The sequence below is a fragment of the Chamaea fasciata genome, unplaced genomic scaffold (genome assembly GCF_029207755.1).
Source record: "Chamaea fasciata isolate MVZ Bird 193981 ecotype frontalis unplaced genomic scaffold, bChaFas1.0.hap1 SCAF_7, whole genome shotgun sequence".
Lineage (NCBI taxonomy): Eukaryota > Metazoa > Chordata > Aves > Passeriformes > Sylviidae > Chamaea > Chamaea fasciata.
In genome coordinates this window covers 49,464,450-49,486,182 of record NW_027094092.1, presented here as the reverse complement: position 1 = coordinate 49,486,182, position 21,733 = coordinate 49,464,450, and positions in this window count along the sequence as shown.

Here is a 21,733-nt window from a genome sequence, read left to right as displayed (position 1 = left end):
GTCAGTGTGTAGGACTAGGGGGAATTTCAGCTTTCGTTTAACATGAGAGAGTGTTTTCTAGCCCCTATAGTTGGTGGTAAAAATTTGGAAATGTGTCCCCAGAAAACTATAGACTCCAAATCCCAGCAGGCAAATAGAAAGATCTCCTTTCTCATCACTCCACATGCAAGCCAAATTATTTTTAAAGTTCAGTATTTAGAAACCATCTTTGCAAGTGTGGAACATTTGGGTCTGGCAATCTCCTTTTGCTCTGCCTCCCTCCTGCTATGGAACCCTTCCTCTCCAGCTAACATTAAACGAAGAAACCAGGACAGGGGCTCTGGATAGAATGAAGCCAGATCGTAGAGAGTGAGATGAGCCTGGAGCAGGGAGTTTGGGCTCCCTGAGCCTTGAGGCAGAGGCGTTGCCCCTCCTGGAGCGAGTGCTGAGGGTGAAGTTGCAGGCTGGCAGCCTGCCACCGCACTGGGAGAAATCCAGGGAGGGTTTGTGTCTGTGGGACCGAGGAATGCAGTGGGCCCCGCTCTGAGGAAAGAAGGAGAGTGAGCTTTGCTGCCAACAGAATTAGGGCTCTCTTCCAGTATTCAGAAACGTACATACTTTTATATATTTGCCACATGGCTTTGCTGCGCAGCAGCACATGTGTTGTGGCTGCGCAGTGCTGAGTGAAAAGAGCACCCAAATCAAGGAGAGTTGTGGGAGGGTAGGTGGCAGTGGGTGGGGAGGTGGCACTGGGTGGTGGTACTGGGCAGATGGATAGTGCTACCTGAAGTTGGGGAAGAAAGCAAAAAACACTCATCTTGTGACAGCCAGAGAAAAGGTTTGCACCTGATTGACTTCATGCAAAAGCAGGAGACCCATTACCAGCACTGATCAAAGTTGCGAGGGAAGATCTAGCCCTTATTTTCTTTCCCTGATATTGTTGTTGTCAATGTGTGCCCTGATGGTGCCATCTCTAGTACAAAAGCCTTCATGGAGACCAGACCCCACTCAACCAGGCAACAAAACCATAAGAAATATTCATAAAGACCTTACATCAGAATCTGACAAGAGGGGCAAAGGGTAGAAGGAAAGAAACATTTTAATTCCAGTTTCAGGTTACCAAAGTCCCACTCCAGTGGCTTAACTATTAGAGACATCACTCCTCCTATGGATTAAGTTAACAAGGGGGCAACAATTGAAAAATCAGGCCCTGTTTTCCTACTGCTCTTTTGAAAACAGACCACAACATAATTTCCAGCACACATTTGTGCTTAAGAGAAAAAATTCTATAAAAGTGGACATTCTTGACAGACATGCCTATGGTTCATGAAGAGTCTTGGAAAACAAGGAGGAAATTTAGGGAGAGTCAGTTCCAAATGCAAGAGAAGGTTTTTCTTGCCATGACCACAGCCAGTATTTGCTCAGCAGAGAAGCAGGTGACACAAGACAATCTGCATGTAACTGAAGGCTGATGGAAAGCTTGTTTGTGCTCAGCACACTAGAGAAGTTGTTCGGGAACAGTTACGTAAAGATTAGCCCTGTAACGCTGCCAAATACTTTGTGTTATTATGTGCTGTGTTTGTGCCAGGCAGCCCCACATGTCAGAGCCGCCTCACAGGGCAGTTTTAACATGCACACCCACATTTTCAGAGTGCTCGGAAGAATAAAAAAGCCACGGAGGAACCAACTCTGACCTCATTCGCATGGCTGCCACCGCCGATTCCCGTCAACTTGCCTGAGTGCAACCAGTGTAGAGCCGGAAAGGCACATCTACTGCATTTTGGAGATGGCTGTCCTCGCCTCCCCTCCTCCTCCTGATCCATCATGTTTCCTCAGAGAATCCCAGCTGCATGGATAAAAAAAAAGTAGCAAGTCAACCATGTGGGAGCATACAAATTTAATGTCGGCTAAAGATGAAGGCTGTCTAAATAACACAATGGTTGGAGTTATGCAGGTCATAAGTCTAGGGAGTAAGGAACTCACAGTGTTTCTTTGCTTTTCTCCCTTGCTCAGTTTTCTTCACAAAAGTTCATTAAACAATGATTCTTTCCCCTTTAAAAATTTATGAATGAATGATGTGTTCATGAAAATGAGAGAGCAAAAAGCCCTGGCCATAGACAGGCTCAGCACAGTCTAGCACTTTGCAACTTTCCCCACATGCCTTTCTCTCCCAGCATACTTCCATCCTGACCCAAAACTCCCTATGGTATCTGTGACCTCACAGATGCAGAGACTTACCAAGGATGTGTACATGTTGTATATGTGTGAGATATACCTGTCCTGGCAGGAGGGGGATGTGGAGCCAAAGACCTAGAGGAAAATATTGTTCCATTAGTCCAGCAAACTCCTTTGATCTGCATTATGGAGGTCTCAGTTACAAGGATGCCACAGCCAAAAAGAAAAATCAGAATCTGCCTGAAAATAAAGAGGTCTAATATTTCAACTAGTATCAAAAGCGGCACCATCCTCTTCCAAGTCCTGGATATAGCTACATCAGTGTAGCTTGTCTGATAAGAAAGGAGCAATAAATAACCAACAATATGGACAAGTTTTTATACAGCCATTTTTATGAGCAGTACTTTACAAATTAGTAAAATAATCCTAATTTCTCACTCATATTCTGTGCCTCCATAACATGTGGTCCATGGCAGTGTGTCCTGGAGTCTGCAAGGAAGGGGCCACACCATGACTTGGTCTCCAGGAAAAAAAATCCAACTCATTTATTGCAAAGTACCTGCCAGGAGTTCCAAAGGACACAAACTTCTTCCACAGCTCCAACTCTTCCATCAGGTCAGGTTGTCAGGTGACTGTAGATAGAAAACAACAGACTCCAGATTGTCTTCACAGGCTGGGCAGCTGTCATCAGCAGTACTCTTCTCTAGGATTGCCCTGGAGATAAAGATCATAAGTGCAGGTATGTGGGCACACCTGGCACAGCAGAGTCCTCCTCAATAAGGATAATCCAACTAGAATAGGAAACAGAATGACTGAGAGCGCCTCACAGATGGAATCTGAGACATTTTCCTGGTGCTTTTAAAGGGGTAATCTGATAATAACTAGATTTTTTAAAAAGAAAACAAAAAAACAAAACAAAACCAAAAACCAACCAACAAAAAAAAAAACAAAACCCAACCAACCAAAAAAAAAAAAAAAAAAAGCTCACAGAAAACCCCTAATAAAACACTGTAGAGCTTTCTGGGTTGCAGCAGGAGTACTTCAAGCTGCTTCTTCCCTGTGGTAAGGTACAGTTTCATGGAAGCTCCCTGCTCCCTGAATAGTGTTTCTAGGAGAAAAATTTTTTTGTGAGTTTCTATGTCTTTAAGAAACTGAGCCTCAGAATTTTGCCGGATAGGTGAGGTATACAGGATTTCGACAGAAGAGACTGCACCTGCTTTTTTTTCTAGAAGGATGAAATGTAGTAGATGATGACCAGTTGTACCACCACTAAAGGGGCTGGGACAGGTTGAAACTCCTTTACTTTGACAGACTGCATTTTTTGCCAAAATGAAGAGAGGCCTTCTGTCCAGAGGGCTGTGAAAGTCAGAGGAACAAAATGAAAAAAGGAAGAGCTTGGAGTGACATACGAAAAAACATGGCTGCTGGAAGACTGAAACTAGGCAGGGAGGGAGGAGAGATGTAGAGAGCAGAAGGAAATTGAAAGAAGCATGGGTTGTTTAAATAAGTGTTACTTATGGAAAAAAAAAGATCCAAAAGCTGGTCTTGCAGTTACTGGGTTTTTCCTCTTTTAATTTCTCATTCTTTCATCTTTACTTTTTGAAGGCAAATGGAACATAGCACATCAGTGTGAACTTATCAGGTCTCTGGCCACATACATGGTTATGACCCGGTCAGAACTTTTTGGCCAGAAGAGCTAGTAACATTGATATATATTTAACCCAACTCTTTTCAGTCACCAGTATCTTTCACAGGCTTCTTCCATCTTCAGATGCACTTCATATTAACTTGGCTGCTTCCACATGCTTCTGTCTTTTTTGTATCAAATGATGGCTTCTTATAGACTTTCCACACATATATGGGAGGGTAAATGAGAGGCTTCAGCCAAAGCTACACTCTCTGGCCAGCAGCAAAGAAATACTTTTCATATCATAATTCTCTTTCCTGTTCTGTGTAGTGTGTGTGACTTTTACCCAGGAATTTTGAAGGTCACTAAACATCCTGGGGAGCAGATCTACAGTCATCCTATAGATCTGAACAATGGGAAGACTGGCTTGTTTGGTTGGGGGTTCTTCTGGGGGGAACAGTTTTATACTAATAAAAAATTTGATGCCACTGTCAGGGAAAAATATTCATGCTGTGCATCCTTAGATGTGTAAAAAATAGATCAAGTGTTTTTTGTTTTTGGTTTTTTTTTACTATTTTGGAAAGAGAAAGAATGAAAAAGAATGAAATCTATGATTGATATGTTTGTACGCTTTTAAACATAAAACACCAACAAGCTCATATCCCTATCAACCTGTATCTCAGATTATTAAGTTAGCATAGAACATTGAAAGAAGTACAGTTATTACTGCATCCAGGAAATAGTGATAGATGGGGAAAGAGGAGGGAAACTAAAGGAGGAAGACTATTACTTACATGTACTCTAATTCTGATATAAAAAAGGGGATTTTTCTGTTAAATGTTGATGTGAACAAAATCATAGCCAGGTCTAAACACCTTAGTCATGGCAGGGGGTTAAAAAAGACAATATTTGAGAATAATGTGAATTAAAAAGGCAAGTTAGTTTAAATTTCTGTTTGGTAGGGCCTGAGGCCTACAACTCCAATGGGAATACACTGTAGCCGGAGGGCTGATGAATGCCCCTAATGAAGTTGGACAACCTGGAATACATGCATAAAATGATTTTAAATATTGATATGATGTCATTGTGTGACTGAAGATATTGAAATGTTAATTTTCAGATCTAGACAGGTTGCGTCTAATTTATTACAGGGAGGGAGAATGATAATTTACACTTTTTAATGTAGCAATAAAGCAATTATGGGATTTAAGGACAGAGAAAATATTCATGTTTCTTGGAGAGCAAAAATGCATGTTGCGATGGAAATTACTTAGAGGAGCTTATACCAGCAGATGCTAAGAAATATGCTTCTCTCTTTTTTTTCTTCCTGATAATTGAGGTAATACATTCATAAACTATGTAAAGTAAAAGGACCCTTTGACCAATGTTCATTATATTTAACCTGCTCTATATGTAGTAGAAAGAACAGCTTAAATATATCACTGGGGACAACTAACTCACCCATATATTCTGGATGTGTCTATTATAACATTTCTATGACATTTCCTGGTTTTCAGAAAAATTCTTTCCATGAAGAAGAGGAGAAGTGGTGTTATAATGGTACGTTCAGTCCCGTTGTGATATGAAAGTTTTTACGGAGAATGCCTGAGGGCATCTGTCTGCCTCCTGTGTTCAGTATTATGGCTGCATAACACACAGAGGTGGAAGTGTATTAAAGGCAGAGCCATTGCAGTCTTCTGGAGGTTGCTGGTGCTAGGCTCCAATCCTGATAATCCCCAGACCAACCCAAAGAAAAAATTCTTTGCAAAAACTACCTAGGTTATATCTTTCACTTGTTCCTTTGAACACCCAAGGAAGTGAGCAAGGACCACATTGAAAACAGACAAAGCCATTATTCCCCAGAGCACAAAACTGGCTAAATTTTCAGCTGCAACATGATTATAAAGGACAAAAAAACCTAATAGATTTGAAAAGATAGATAAATTTGTAGAGCATAGCTTCCTAAGTCTGGATATAACCTCTGATTCAGGAAATTGCTGAACCATTGATTTTCAGTTTAAAAAAAAAAGCTTTATATGTCTCCTCTTTCCTCTTGTTCTCCCCTAGCCATCCATTCCTGTTAATGCCAGACAGTAAATAGTGCTAGAGAGGCTGTCCAGCCTCTTACAAAGGTGTACAAGGCGCATACAGCCTTCTGACATGTATCAATGTGTTTCTACCAGCTGGTCACTAAAAAGTGAGCTGATTCTTGGCATTCACAACATTTCATCCAAATGGGAGCAACTATCAATAGAGAGTGAGTGTCAATAGAGAAAGAGACTAAGCACATAGAGACAGTGAATTGTCTCTACAGGCTCACTCCTGGTGCACAGCCATGTGAACCTCCATGTGCACATTCACAGTTTATCTTAATCCCTGATCCTTGTCCATGCATCCTCAGCTTCCCTGAATAGCCATATTTCACACCACATTTCAGCAATTATTTACTTCTTAGATTTAGATCACATCTGATACAGTTATTTAAAACTAATTTCAATTAAGGAATGGATCAGATCTCATGATAATTCCAGCTACTCTCTTTTCTGAAGCCACTGCCCAGGAAGAAGCCCTGGTTGGATCTCAATTTGGTAATCAAATAGCCAAACTCTGTGATTAGACTACATCAAATTAGTTGCCATTCACCAGCTGACACCCTCAACAAATGCCTCCTGCCACTAATTGACTTTAATTCCACTTCCTTTAATGTGGCTACCTGTTTTCAAGCTGTTAACTGGATTTACATGCCTTTCAGCTAAGCCTTTCTGAAAAATAACCTGTATCCCTCCTGCCCTGCCCCTATTCCTACAAGCATCAGTCCCCTCTTCTTCCACCTCTCTTTTCTCTTTTATCTTACTATGCTTCTGTTCTTAAGCTTCATCACTTAAACAAGCATGCAGCATTGTTTTGGCCACAAAAAAAAAAAAAAAAAAAAAAAAAAAAAAAAAAAAAAAAAAGAGAGAGAAATATTAAGTGAAAATTAAGTATGAAAAAGTAGGTGAGTTCTACCTTTGAATAGAAAGATATCCCCAAGCCAAAAAAATAGCCCGGGCTGTCTGAGTGAATGGTCAGAACTCACCCTTTGACTGCAGGGAGCTTCCTAAACTTCACCCTCTCTGGACTGTAGAGTGGAGGCTGGACAGCAACAGGGAACAGCACCTGAGCTCTGCACATCCTAAATTCTGCCCTGTTTAACATGACTACTCAGAAATACTGCCTCTCACTTGCCTGCCCCTTCCACTCGCTGCCCAGGTGTCTGGAGCAGAGGTAAGAAAACCCAGAGCAGAGAAGGAAACTCAGCTGGGACAGAGCACTCCCGCCCTCAGAGTGCCAGGGACTTTTTCTCTCTAAAAATGTCTAATGTGCTCTGCCCAGGAACCACAGAACACACTCTAGGTTTTCTCTCACAAAACAGAGCAACTCCCAGGCAGCTGGAAATGGTGCAAACAGACCTGAGGGTGCTCCACTCCTCTCCAAGTTGTGCTGCGTAACAAAACAGCCTCACCCTCTCTGCTTCTGAGTGGCAGATTGGCTGCACACACTGTCTGCGTCAGACTGTCCCTTGAATATGGCTCAAGACTTTTTAGGTTAACAAGCATCACTCACCATTCAGAGAAAGTTTGACTGGAAAATACACATTGGTATGAAAAATAACTATAAATTAGCATTTTTCACTGCTAATACGGGATACAAAGAAATTTCAAGAGCAGTGCAGCAACGACTTTTCCTGGGAAGAACATGAGCATGGAGAGAAAACTTTTTTCTTTTTCTTTTATTATTTTTTCAGTAGAGCTTTGAAATTCTTCTAAATACCAACAGTATTTTAAAATGTTGTAGCATTTCTAGAACAGAAAGGTGATCTTAGCTGTCTAAAATTGTATTCATGAAGCTGAAAAGTAGCATTGTTTTAATGCTCTTAAAACTGAAGGAATAAACTTTAATGCATTTGTTCAGATAGAAAAGGTTTGAATATAATATAATGTAGAGTAAGTGGAAATGTGTTTTTCAATTCACTCATCAATATAACTCTTTAACACTTTTGTATTGTAACATATACAATTCCAAAATTACGTAATATATTTTGATTCCCCTTTTACAAAACAAGAGAAAAGCTTTCTACAATATGGGTCAAAGCAAAATTCTCATTCCTAAGCTTCCTCAAGAATTGTGTTCACTTAGTTTACCTGTTTTACGTGCATAAAAGTCACTTCTTTATTTGTTTTCTGCTAACCAGTAATCATCATTAGGAATGATAGACAATAGGATTTGAGTGAAGAGCTGTAAAGTTTTTAGAACACAAGGCTGATTTAAAAACCACATAGTATTATATATATTACAATATATTGTCTAGGCTGCCTTAGAAGAAATCATTGATACAACTGAGTAAACCAGCATTGGTCTTGATGGAATAGCATTGGCACAAAAGAAATAATGCAGTAATGCACTCCCAAGGATTGAGAGCTAATAGAGAGCAACATAATGGATATTACCCAGGATGTAATATCCTTATTCTCATACACATCACTTCATTTCACGTCAGGATGCAGACAAGCTCAGAAGAGAACTTGTGGGAGGAAAGGGAGAGGATGAGGGCCGAGGGTTTGTCCATGAACAGATGAATCTGATTCACCAACAAAGCCTAAGTGCAAGGCACAGATTCAGCAACACTTGGTAAGAATTTTAAGAAACTCTAAAGCTGACAAGTTTCCCAACACTCCAGATCTGCTCTTAGGTTTTCTTCCTTCTCTATGGCTCCCTTCTCATCTTGAGCAGGAAAGACCCATGATGGTAAATGTCTGAGGGCAGTAACCCTAAAGACAGATTTGGCCTGGTTCAAAAAACTGTTGTTCACTCCTGACAAAATTGCCTGGATTTAGATAATTTAGCAAAAGAAAATCTGGGGGCACTTCCAGTCCTATTCATTATACTTACTTGTGTTGCTGCTGTGCAGCAGTCCCACTATGCTATAACTTCACAGGAGACCAACAGCCCCTATTCCAGGGCTCTCAGCAAGTGTTCATGAAGAAATGCAAAATTACACTGAAAGAGTGAAGGATAGGATTCTTGGTCTCTGTAAGTTCCTAAAATTTGCTTAGTGCTTGCTTCCTCACATCTGTCCTGTAAAAAACTCAGATTTCTGACTCAGCAACTTATGAAACTTAATTTAAAATTGTCACTCATTTACCACTCTTTCACTGAAATCATTTCTGTGCATATGTATATGCATGTGAGTGCAATGAGTGACAATTCCCCTGTACTTGCCATGACCTGAATTTTTTTCATGTTGTAAGACTCATGTCTGTACCTCTATTGTCCTGCATCTTCAGGCAAGCATTTAAATCACTGGGATGCAGATGCTAAACAGCACTGTGCTATCAGGCACCATCTCACACCCACGCTGAACTCATCTAAATGACTACATAAGATGCACAACAAAGGACAATCAGCCCCCAGGTTTCTGGGCAAAGTACATGCCTCTCGATTCTGCCATTGATTTGTCAGGAGATGTATACTCAAGTAGATGGCTCAGAAGAGGATCCTTTAGGAAGAGTGTGGTCAGATTGACCTCACTTTCACGAAGCTGACAGCCTTGTGAAGAAAGTTAAACTGAATATCAAAATCATCAGCAAAAACCTCCTCTTTCTTTGATTGTACAGTTTAAGAGGAGCCATTCGAGCTCAATTTATTCTCTACACAGGAACTTCATTGATTATCTCAGACATTCATGCAGGAAGGAAGATGAGATAAGAAAGTTCTTTTTTTTTTTTTTTAAAGTGATTGCAAGATGGAGAAAACTGCTTTGTGAGTGTAATATATACCATAAAGTTTCCTTTGTATAATCTGCTACTGAAAAGTGAGAAGAGTTTACCTTTTCTGAACAAAAGAAACATTAGGGATGGGCTGATGATTACCAAGGGCAGAGATATGAATACTACAATTAGGGTATATATTCAGATATAAGATTAGCATACAAAAAATAAGTTTTCCTGGGAAAAATCTTGTGGAGGTTCTGCTACTTTCTTGCCCTGTCAATCACTAGCAGTGGGAAGAGACACTGATCACTATTCTTTTTTTTTTTTTTCCCCCAAAGAATATTCTGGTTTTATCTTAGGCTATCAACCATAATAGGGATTTCCACTGACTTTGAGAGGGAATCAATCCTGATTCTAGAGTGCTGCCATGAATGGAGATGGGTATTCAGGTATGCTCCACCAAAGTCAAATGAACACTCCACCAGTCCCACTCTAGTAGGAACTTGGACTCTAGGAGGACACAGAGGCACTGGAGCTCTGCTTCCCTCACTGGTAGGTTACTGGAAAGGATGAGGAAGCACCATGTGTTTTTTTTATCTGAACTTTGGTGGTTGTCCTGTGAATTGAAAGGATTGAGTATGAACATACCCTGGCAGGGTCCGTGCCCTCAAGTCAGTTGCTCAAACACAGGTATTCCCTTAGCAGAAATCACCACACACCCCAAGGAGTCAAAGCATGCACTTTCACATCAGGACAGTTCCTGTGCATTGATTAATGCAGAAATTTTCAGTTTATGGATTTCTTGGGTCCATTTAGAGAGTAACAAAAACATCTTCAAAGGAGCCTCTTATGCAGGCAAGTTTTTATGGTCACACACTTTAAAACAGTGTTTCAGATGAGAACACCTAAATACTGTGTGGAGAGAAACCGGAGTGGACAACAAGGCTCAGTCAAAACATCTTAGTGCTTTTTTGATCTCAGGATTGCTATGTGTCAGTCTAGTCCTCTGGTACAAGCCAAAGTGACACGTATCAGTCATGAGTGGCACTAAAATGATGCTACAATTTCTGCTTTTATTCATAACACCTCTGCTGAGAGCAGCTGAAGCCTGGCATGGGGGCCCCTGGAATAGCTGCAGCAGAAAAACAGCAACACCTCAGCCCTCCATTATTAACTTTAAGTTTCCTCTGGAAAAGAGATTAATTGTACCCATATCTTAAAACAAAGAGTAGTATCTCTAAAGTTACTCCTAGACAATCATGAAATAAACCAGCAGAAATATTTTTACTTCACAGGACATTTCAACAGGGTCACAGCAGAGCTGGATGTGGCTACTTCAGGAATTATGAGCTGCAAAAGCAAGCGGAAGCATGTCTCAGAGAGGAGCTGATCAGATCAGCATGGGTACAGCACCTCCTCTGTGCCTGTTTAGACTGGTGTTAGATTTTGATGTAAGTATAGAAGCAAGGGACTTTTGAATTCTAATATCCTTTCTTACATGAACCCTTTTGGCCTTGGGCAAATTTCCTAACTTTTTTTGACTCCTATTGTTTACCTTCACAAATGCAAATAAAACTATACCACCTATGTCATATTAGTGCTGAGTGTTTGTATACTACTACTGATTTTAACCACAGATTTATGCAGAAGCAATATTTCCCAGAAAGAGTTTGCTGCATCATGATACACCTTTTGAAAGCTCAGTACAAGGTAGGATATTCACATTTTGCATTTCTCTGGCACATATATGCAGAGTGGTATGCTTTCTAATATTTATTTTCTCCCAAATGCTCTGAAGCGGACAAATCAGACATTATTAAATAGACACTTTAAAAAAATTACTCAGCTTCTAAACCAATCACTGTAGGTTGCAGCTCAAAATGAAGTTGGAAATCTGCACCTTTTAATAAAACAATCTGCTTGAGAGCTGATGATATTTGGTTATGGAATTTATCTGTAAATATAATTAAAAATTCAACGAGAGAGTGCTCTGAACTGAGGGGTAAATATTCAGCACGATGCAGAGTGCTCAAGCTACATGATTCCCATTATCGTTAATGGGAGTCCTACAGCTAAATCCCTAAGCATCACGCTAAAAATTTACCCCCTAGTGTTTGCAGATGGAACAAAAGGATTATTGTACATACCAGCAGAAAATAAAGTTACCACTGACATTTTGACCAGAAAGCTTCCATCAGGATTGATCAGTGAAAGACTTAGCCTACTAATTCTCTCACAGAGTATTTCTTTGGGGTTTCTCCCATCTGAAAAGGCATTCTTGATTTTTATTTAATTCACTTCTATTTACTGGTTTTCATGTTATTATATCGCTCAAATTCTTCTCCTGGCTTCCTACCAGAACACTTCTCTCTGCTGCACACCATGTTTCCTGGCTTCAGTATGCACAAATTCGGGTCCCTGAACCTTAAACATAATGGACATAAGGACAGAAGAAAAGTACCTCTGCCAATGACCTTTTAGCTGATTTAGCTGAATGTGCAAATTTACCCAGCAAGAAAATGCTGCAGGGGACTTTGGGGTGATTAAAAAGTTGAAGGGGGAGGGGGATTCACACAGGCGACTTTATTTATGGTTTGCACCTTCTGCTCTTGGGTATGGCCTGGCTTCAAGGCTCCCACCCATGAGATACCCCTACCCTGGTGAAATTAGTGTCAATTCAGGAGTCTGACCCTGATCCTGCCAGCATATTTAACAAGCACCAATTGATTATGTGTAGGCTGGAGCAAAACAATGTGATCCATTCACTTTCCTAGAGCTTTTTGATAACATTTTCTTAAACAATGGAAAAAAATGCTTCTGACCCATCTTTTAAAATGTATGCATATAGATACACATGTACATACCTAAATGAGAGGAAACCTCCCATTCTTTTTAATTTTCTGTCTTGATTTCACATATTATAACTAAAAAATAAGCAAAAGGATTTGTTTATCATCTGTAGACCATACTGCAATCCTGAGTGAATTTTTATGGGTGAGTTTTAAAGCCCTCAACAATAGGGGCTTATAATGGAAACACTGATAGACTGTTATTACAGTGCTGGTCATAAATACAAGGCAATTTTATTTTGTGTAACATTATTCATAAAAAATATCACAAAATGTTGTACAGTAAGTATCAACTGAAAGCTAAAGCAAAGGCAAAAAAGATTTGAAGGCAAAATTTCATTGACTTTAGCAAGGGTGAGAGAATTCTTTTACAAATTACACAAGTAAAAGTTCAAAAATTCTTCTGTCTGAACCTTGTGAGGAAAGGTCTTAGGAGGATAAGAGTACATACAAAAATTGTGTCTTTCTCTCCAAAATTCAAGATTTCAGCTCCTAGTTCCACTATTTATGTATTTGTGAGACTCCATTACATACCTTGGCAAGGCCCTTCATTAGCTAATCTGCCAGGATCAGACTTAAAGTCCTGAATTGTCATTTATTTCCACAGGGCTAAGGGCACCTGACAGCTTGTAGCCTCATAGCCCCGACCCAAGAAGAGCAGAAGGTGCAAAGCAGCAAAGAATGAAGTCACTTGAGTGACTTCCCCTCCCCCTCAAATTTTTAATCACCCCAAAGTCCCCTGCAGCATTTTATTGCTGGGTAAATAATATAATGAAAAACTGCCTACATGACACAAGCCGCATGGGCACAGACAGCTATTAAAACTGAAATGATTTATTTTGTAACAATCTGAGGTAGCACACTTTAACTCTAGGTATAGCAACCCCTCCATTTCTGCTTGCCTCATTTGCATAAGTAATTGACAGCTTGTTAACAGCTCATTAGGAACACTGAAAACCATGTGACAGATACAAACCTAGTGCTAGAGGGGAGAAAATCTGTGAATTACAGTATATTGAAAACTCAATCAGATTCAGAATTACAGGTCACAACACAAGTTGGTTATTTTATTAGGTTAAAAAAAAAATTTAAAGGTTAACATACCATTTTTCGACCTGTACTTTTAAGATAGAAGAGTACAAGGTAATTAATTAAGAATCTGATTGTGAAATGAGCTAGTCTCTGTTGCCATGGGTAGGTTTAGGAATGGTACAATGTTAATACATTAGGAAAAATGATAATTGCTGAGAATTAAAAAAAAAATCAAAAAGTCTTGATGTAGTATTCAATTTTAGTTTGGGAACATACCTTCCTCAAAAAAGCAAGTAGCTTCCAGACACTGCTATCTAATATTCTGTAACTGAGAAAAATGTGAGAAATAATTTGATTTTAGTCTATAAAAAGAAGATAAGTGTTCTCATTTGCACACTCTTACGATCTGTAAATTTTGATGTTTTCTTTTTTTTAAGGACATTTAAATATAAACAGTGTAAATGACAGTTATATCAGCAAATCTACTTTTTTTGTATTAAACACACAACCCCCATAAACTTGCTTTTTTAGCACTGTTAGCAGAATTAAAGTGACGTGTAGAAATAAAATTATCTTTTTTCAGAAACTCTCCCTTTCTTTGAAACCGGATATGGATTCCCTGTAACTCCAGTGACATTTGCTGATGAGGACAGAGCTGGCCAACTGCACACTAACCTTTAGAGGAAACCAGTAAGCCATGTGATTTCAGATCTTCTTTCAAACACCAGTGGTTTTTAGTTTCCTCCCTCTTCCTTCTGAAAAACACTAACAAAATGTGATCAGATCTCAACCTCTGACTATGTGGCCAGAGGAACAAAAAATGTTAAGGTGTGGGATTATCAAAATCCTCGAGTGCTTGTTCATAAGGAGGGTTGCACTGTTTCAGTTCAAGAGGTGCAACTGCTGCAATATGGCTGCATATGTTATTTAGATAAGTCCCATAAAAATAAGTTCTGATAGAGTCTCTTACCTGAAATCATGGATCTACATTGGTACTATGAATAAAATATGTATTACTACGGTACTCTGGCTGGTGAGGATAAAATCTCCTTGTGTAGACATGGTTTAAGAGTGATTAATGAATCCATGACCTGTGGTACGACGAAAGTCTCGTTTTTAAGTCACTTCAGCACTTTTGAAATCTCCATCTTTAGTCTTCATTACAGGTAACGGCAGTGGGGCCGTTGTGCTCCCTGCATTAATTACACCGACTCCTGCTCTGGTGAAGTTACCCTGTTGTAACTACAGCAATATAAACTTCTAATGCAGACACGCTCCAATGGTATAAAGAGAGCTTTGCACATGGTACGAACGACCCCAGCTTTACACTGAGCTTAGGCAAGGCAAGATTCACATACACTGAAGAAAAATTAGCTCATTTTTTGCCCTTGAGCCCAGATCAACTGGAGTATTTTGCCTAGGCAAAAAGTCAGTGCATGACTGGTGAGAAGCAGTGCCAACAAAGTTCAAGATCACAAAACAAGCCTTCTAAAGTGACAAAAGAAAGAGATGATAAACTCACCACAAGTGAGAATAAAAATAATTTATTAAAACATAAAATTCCAAACCAAAAATCAATGAATTTTACTTCTATGTTCTTTTCTTTGACCATAATGCTAAAAACAACAATGGAAATTCTGTGTTTGACAATAGATCTCATACCTGAGTACTGAACTAAAAGTCTCAAATAAAAAGGCTTGTATTGGGGTTTTTCCCATGTCATGCTTCATTCTGGTATATGGCTTCTCTGACAATATTCTTTGAGGCATGGGCTTCGTTTTGAAGTCCTTTTATTTCATCCTCCTTGATTTTTGTGAGAAAATCCCACTTGGATTTGGTTCCTGTAGCTCAAAGATAAACACTGAAAATCAGTGACTACTTTCAAAATGCAGATTGGTTTCCAGTTAGGCTGGACTGAATTGCAGCTGAAATTCTGGGAATATATTCTTTTTCTGTATTAACCACTCAGTCAACCTTTTTAAGCAGATGACATGATTAAAATGAAGTTTGAACATTTTCTGTAAATTAATTCTCTGACTTATGACAAGAGCCTTCTAGTTTTCATTAACTTAAGTGCCATTTCCTTAGGACTCTTATTTTTACAGTTTCTAATCTACAGTTCTGTAATGACCTGGTCTCAGGAACATATTATGCCATATTTCCTTCCCTTCAGTCCTCAAGCAATGGGCATACAAGCTTTTCAAAAAGGAAAGGAACTGCCTCACTTTGGCATCCAGTTTATGAGCACACAAGATATTGTATTTCGCTACTGAGAGCTCATTTTGGTGAATCCATAGCTGCAGTCCTCTTGGCTGCTTAACAAGACTTCAGGTTTCAGTATCAGTGGTGAAAAGTCTTCATCCAGCTTTTAATACCTCCTTGTTCTCAGAGCGCACCTTTCCTCACAGAGATTGTGCTGCCCATCACTTCACACTGCTGTTAACTAAAGATTTGTTTCCAGAGTGCCAAACCACCACAAACAAGCTGCTTTGGCATCCAGGTGCCCAGGTGCACTACTGTACTTTGGAAACAGAAGTTACCTGGAAGCCTCTTTAGGAAGCATGGGGTAGAGTTTTGGGTTTGCAGATGTGTGACAGTGTTGTTTGGAGTAAAACTAAGTCTTTTTTCATCTGTTCATATCAGAAGCTCATTCAGCATCTGGATTATCATTATACAGCCTTTGCCACAGCAGCACGTACATTTACTCACTATCTTTCCTCTAGTTTTTCAGTTTCAAACTGTGATTTTAGGGTGACTTTAATATACAGGTAATAAATCTCAAATTAATTTTATTATTTCAGCTGTTTCCTTTCAATATATATTGTTTATGTTTGACTATTGACAAAAAAAATTATAAAAATATATCTGTAAAGTCCTTCTATGTCTTCCAGTGCCTCACTAAGTAATAAAAACCTTATATACAGGCTTCTAAAAGGCAATACTCTCTGCTGTCAGGATCACTTTTTTTTACATGGTTGGAACGTGTGTGTAAATTACACTGTGTTTTTTAACTTCAAACTTGCAAGTGCATTCTTCAGGTGTCCCACTTCTTTTCATCTTTAGCCATCTCATGCTCTCTCAAATGCTCTTCCTATTCAAACAAATAGTGTAAATAGATGTAATATGTGCAAAGCCTGGATGAGATAACATTCTCTCAAAGCTTGGGAAATAAGAGCAGATTTCAGTACTGACTGATGAATTGATGAAAAAAAAAAAAAAAGAGATAACTTTCTAGGAAGATCTGAACATCCAAATTTGCAAAAGCCACAAGATGTCTTGCAATGCCAGAAGTCACATTTTGGGGTTGGGTTTTGTTTCAAAGGAGGAGAACTCAACGGTGGAGCAAATTTTGCATGTGTTCTTTCATACATTATGACATCATCACATCAGTTTTACAGAGTGACACGCTACAGATAGCCCCCATTTAGACTTTGAGCATCTTGCAAAGTACATTAATGAAATCTGAAATAAGGATGTTACTATAAATGCTGTGTTCTAGGGATAAGAATAAATCATTCAAAACAAACTCTTTGAGTTGCTACATCTATATAGGTAATAGGCAGCAGACAAGTTTAAATGACAATCAAATATATAAGTGACATTTTCTCTAGACTATTATCTTATTTTCTGCTGCACTTCTACTGGACATCACTTCCTATATTAGATTGTTTCACTTATAAGGTTCTGAGAGCACAGCATATGAAAGAACAACAAAGAGAAGCAGAAAAAATGACAAGTTGCAAATAAGCTACAGGGAAGGGCTGTGAAAGCTTGTCTCTGAAGCAGTCCATCTACAAATGTTTGAATAGGTTCTTGAACATGTAGATACACTGGAAATACCTCTGTTTTTACCCACTAACATAGCTAGCTGGATAAGTGTGTATAAAGAAATAGCCAGGTGTTCAAACATCTTTCCAGCCTTTGCAAATGTTGCCATGCTGGAGAAGTTTAGTTAGCACATCTCATGCACACACAGATTTGGAAAAAAATATGTTGTGGTTTGGTTTGTTTTTTCTTTTTTTTAGTAGCTTATGCTATAGATGCATGCTATTGTGTGTGTCATAAATTAGAGTTAGACTTTGCCTGGTTTTATCCACAAAACTTCTGAGCCACTGCACTAAAGTTCCCCATGCCTCACTAAGCACCACAGGGGCATGTAAAATAAAAGCAGATGGAGCAAGAACAAACCTAGATTTTACATATATTAACACACAAAAGAAACCCAAAACAAGTTTTGGTCGTTAGTGCACCAAGCCAAAACCAAGAAAAGTAACTTAATTTATGACACAGCATGACTCAGGATGGGCTTCTGCATCTTTACTTCTGTTCTAGAGTCAAACATATTATATCTTTCCTTAAGCTCCTTTACTAACTTTACTGACTGAAATTACAACAAAGTGAGATTCACCATAGGAAACTTTTTCACTCACTTGAAAAAATCAGAATATATCTAGGTGTCAAAGTATCTCAAAACAATCCTATACTTCTACTTTGCCCTTGTGTGGTGCAGTTGCATGTATGTATGTATGGCTCTCCCCACCAAGCACACAGATAAGGTAGTCTTAGGTCTCCATAATTAATTCTAATTACTGTCTTCCATCAAACATAGATTATTTGAAGGTAATGGTTCTATATCTACCCGCTTCAAATGCAGGCCTATTTTTAGGGTGGTCATGTTTATGCATGTGAGTTTATGTTTATGCCTATATGACTGCTTATTTGCACGTGTCTAATATCTCTGTATTCTACAAATACACAAAATCTCTTTTTCAGGTACAAGCACCTCCTTTTGACATCACCTACATGTAGAGACAGTTCCCTTGGGTGCTCAGTTACACTGCTGTCGGACTGCCATTTTCTTTCAGTTTCCTTCCTGAAGCCTAAGAGGCTTTAAAAGCCATTTATTTAATAGGGCAGGAGTGGAAAATCTGAAGCACTTCTGGTTTCTTGGACATAAACTTTTTGTCTTGTCATCATTTGCTAACTCAGCTGCAGTGAAGGAGAGGTCAGTACAGAGACTGACCTAAAATTGGAGGATTAGGTCCTATGAATATTTCAGACAGCACAGATCACTGGACTGGGATATCTCAATCCAGAATTGTTCTTAGCTCCACACATCACAGTAGAAAATCCTAATAATGTTGTATAGAATTAGTGCTCATTCAGATTTTTTTTAATCCCTACTTTCATTAGGAAGACATCTAATTAAAGGTCATTTACCCCCCACCTGGGAGCCCCTTGTGCATGTCTGAATGAAACAGTTCGAAACTCTGTCCTATTCCACTTCCACTTCACTCAAGTAACGACAGGGTTAAATTGCTAATAGAGGTTTCATGAGGTCTGCCAGAGCCCACTCTCCAACACTTACATCTGTTCAACAATTATTACAGCATTTTTGTCATAAAAAATTCAACACCCTGAGTGTCGTGCTAGCAAAACCTGAAAATTTATGCAGTGAATAGAATAGCTAATTTCTCTGAGGAAATGCAGGGGGGAAAATTACAGATTTAACTTAAATTCTCAAGTACTGTAGAGTACACATCTGACTCCCTCTTTAGGTTTTGTCACCATGCAGCATAAGTAGGAATACCATCTACAGTAGATCAAGAAACCTTTGCAAAGCAAATTTATGCCTTCGAAGAAACAATACCTAAAACTCAGAAGGGGGCTGCACTGGATTCATCGTTTTACCTCACAAAATCTCATTTAAATAATAAATTATTCAGATTATTCTCAGGATAGGGTTATTCTCTCACTACCTCTTGCTGTTACAGAGTGAACCACACCCTTCGCAGGGTACAGGTAACTGACAGATACGCGGAGACAAAAAGCCGACAGTAAAACAGTCTTTTGTCTCCTGAACTTTGTGTCGGGCTGCTTGATGTTTGTGGTGAAAGGGAAAAGAAAACAGAACCTGCCTCGCTTCTCCACAAGGCTAGGAATACGGATTTCATACTAAAGCTAATGCCGCCTAGTTAAGATGCCAGTGGACTGGAACAACATGCTAGAGGCTATAGCCTTCTATTCTCCAGGGCCAGACTCTTACTTCCAGTACTGGGGGTTCATCCGTAACCATAATTGCAGCCATGACGAGCAGGGAGCTCTTTCAGTGTCACAAGAGCAACAAATAAAACAAATGGTTTGGGAGCAGAGGCAGGGGCCATTTTCAGTACATAAGGTGCAAGGAGGACGCGGGTTGAAGCAAGGACGGATACCGCACGTTCCCTTCCTTCAGGCTGTACCCTGCTGGGATGCTGAGAGGTGGACAAATGCTGCTGCTGCGGCAGAGGCATTCATATGTGAGTTCAGATAAATACTGCAGATTGGCTCACAGGATATTTGCAGGCATTTTTGCCGTTTTTCACAAACAGTGCAACAAGGTTACAAAAGTACAGGCTCAATGGAATGAATGTCTGTAGGGGCTGGACCTGCTAGACCAGTCTGTCACTCGGGCATTGGAAACCACGGGTGTTAGCTCTCAGGGGGTTCATAGGGCCTGATTTGCTAGCAGTAGAGAAGCTGTTCAGAAAAGATTTGCCCTTGGAATTAAATGCTGGACCATCGTTTCAAATAGCCAGCATACCAGTGATGTTTGCAGGGGAACTGACAGATTTAGTTCTTACTATTACTATTTTTTTTTCTGATCTTCAAATTATTGATTTGGTTGCAAACAGGAAAAAATGTGTAAGAAAACCAAACACTTGGGTTAAATAGGAATAATTTTCACCCTAGAAATCAGCAACTAGTGCTAGCCCAGGGTCAACTTTGGGAAGCCTGGGACTGCAAAAATACCATTTCAATGTTTATTGTTGCTCACTATGTCATACCTATAAAACCAAATGTTCTCAGAATACTTTTCAAATATATATGTTGATACTTTCTTTTTGTGTGAATGCAAATTGCAAATATGCATAGAAAAAATGGTTTTCCCTTCCAGCTCCCATTTTTTTAATATCTGTGAATATTACAAGTTCATATGAGAAATGGTAATTCTTTGCTCCTGCTCTCCTTTTCCTACTTTTTCCAGCAGTGGAGTCAGTACCCATGTAGGATGGTTGGCCATCACAGGACACAGATGCCAAGTGCTGGCAGATATTATTCCAGTGTCAGAACCTTTTTCCTTGTCAAACTCCCTAGGCAGTTGTGTTAATGGCTCTGGAGCCGCCTCTGGCTCTGTCACGTGGGGTAGCAGCTGATGGGTTTTCTGCAGTTTGCTCCTGCATGACATCTTCCTTTAACTCATCTTTGGTTGTGATGAATTTGTACATTACTACCTCCTTGGAAATAAGACCCTATAAATTTTGCACTGGGGCTATGAATTCTTCACAGATTTTCCTACCTCCCTCAGAGCTCACATGTGGGCATTTTCCTCTGTAGCACATCCTCTCAACAACTTTGTATGCCATGCAGTTAAATTACATCCCAACAACAAAGAAATGTTGGACTAAATGAAACTATTTATGAAGGATTTGTTTTTCCTTGCCCTCCTCACCATCCTGTCCTCTCTTGCCCCCATTTTGTTCGTGATTAGTGGATCATTCTTTGTTAAGTGATGCAAATCTTCTTCTCTCTTCTCTTCATTCATAGGCCAGAAGAAAGCTTTCAGCCTTCAGGTTGTTTACAGACTGGTTAAATAGATCATTGGCTGTTCATGCTACATGAGTTTGCCATTTAAATTTCAGGATCTTAATCCTGAAAAGATTAACTTGAACTCGGATGGGTTGTTCAGAACATATGTAAATCTTTGCTGCACTGCAGCTTTTGAGGACCAGCTCCTATAAAGTCTTAGAGGCAAGGAGCCCCAAACCTGGTCATCTGTGCTCCCATTCATCAGAGAGCCCCAAGTGTGAGAGAGTTCTGCTGTAAGAACCAGAGCAGGACGAAAGCACTCAGCAGTTTGCACTGGCAGCAGTGAATAGAGATGAGTCCCTGAGGAGAGCTGCTATGCTTGACTGCAATATAAATACTAGATGTAAACAAATTTGTAAAGCTAACCCACGTCATACTATCATTGCTGTTACTCGACTGAAATATTTTAAGAAGGAAAATAACTATTAGCAAGAGGCAAATTACACACTTCATGAAAATTTTGAGAAACATTCATTGCAAACTCTGTGAATCTTTCCATTTTTTCAGGCACTTTAAGAAACACAAGGCAGTTGTCCTACACATTCACAGCTAACAAATCCTGTCTCCAACAAAAGAAAATCGGCAATTTTATTCACAGATGATTTGGGGGATTTACAGTACAAAATCTGTGCGTGCTTTTTCTTTCCCATTGTTTTTGTTTAGATAACAATCTGTGTAATCTGGTTTGGGAT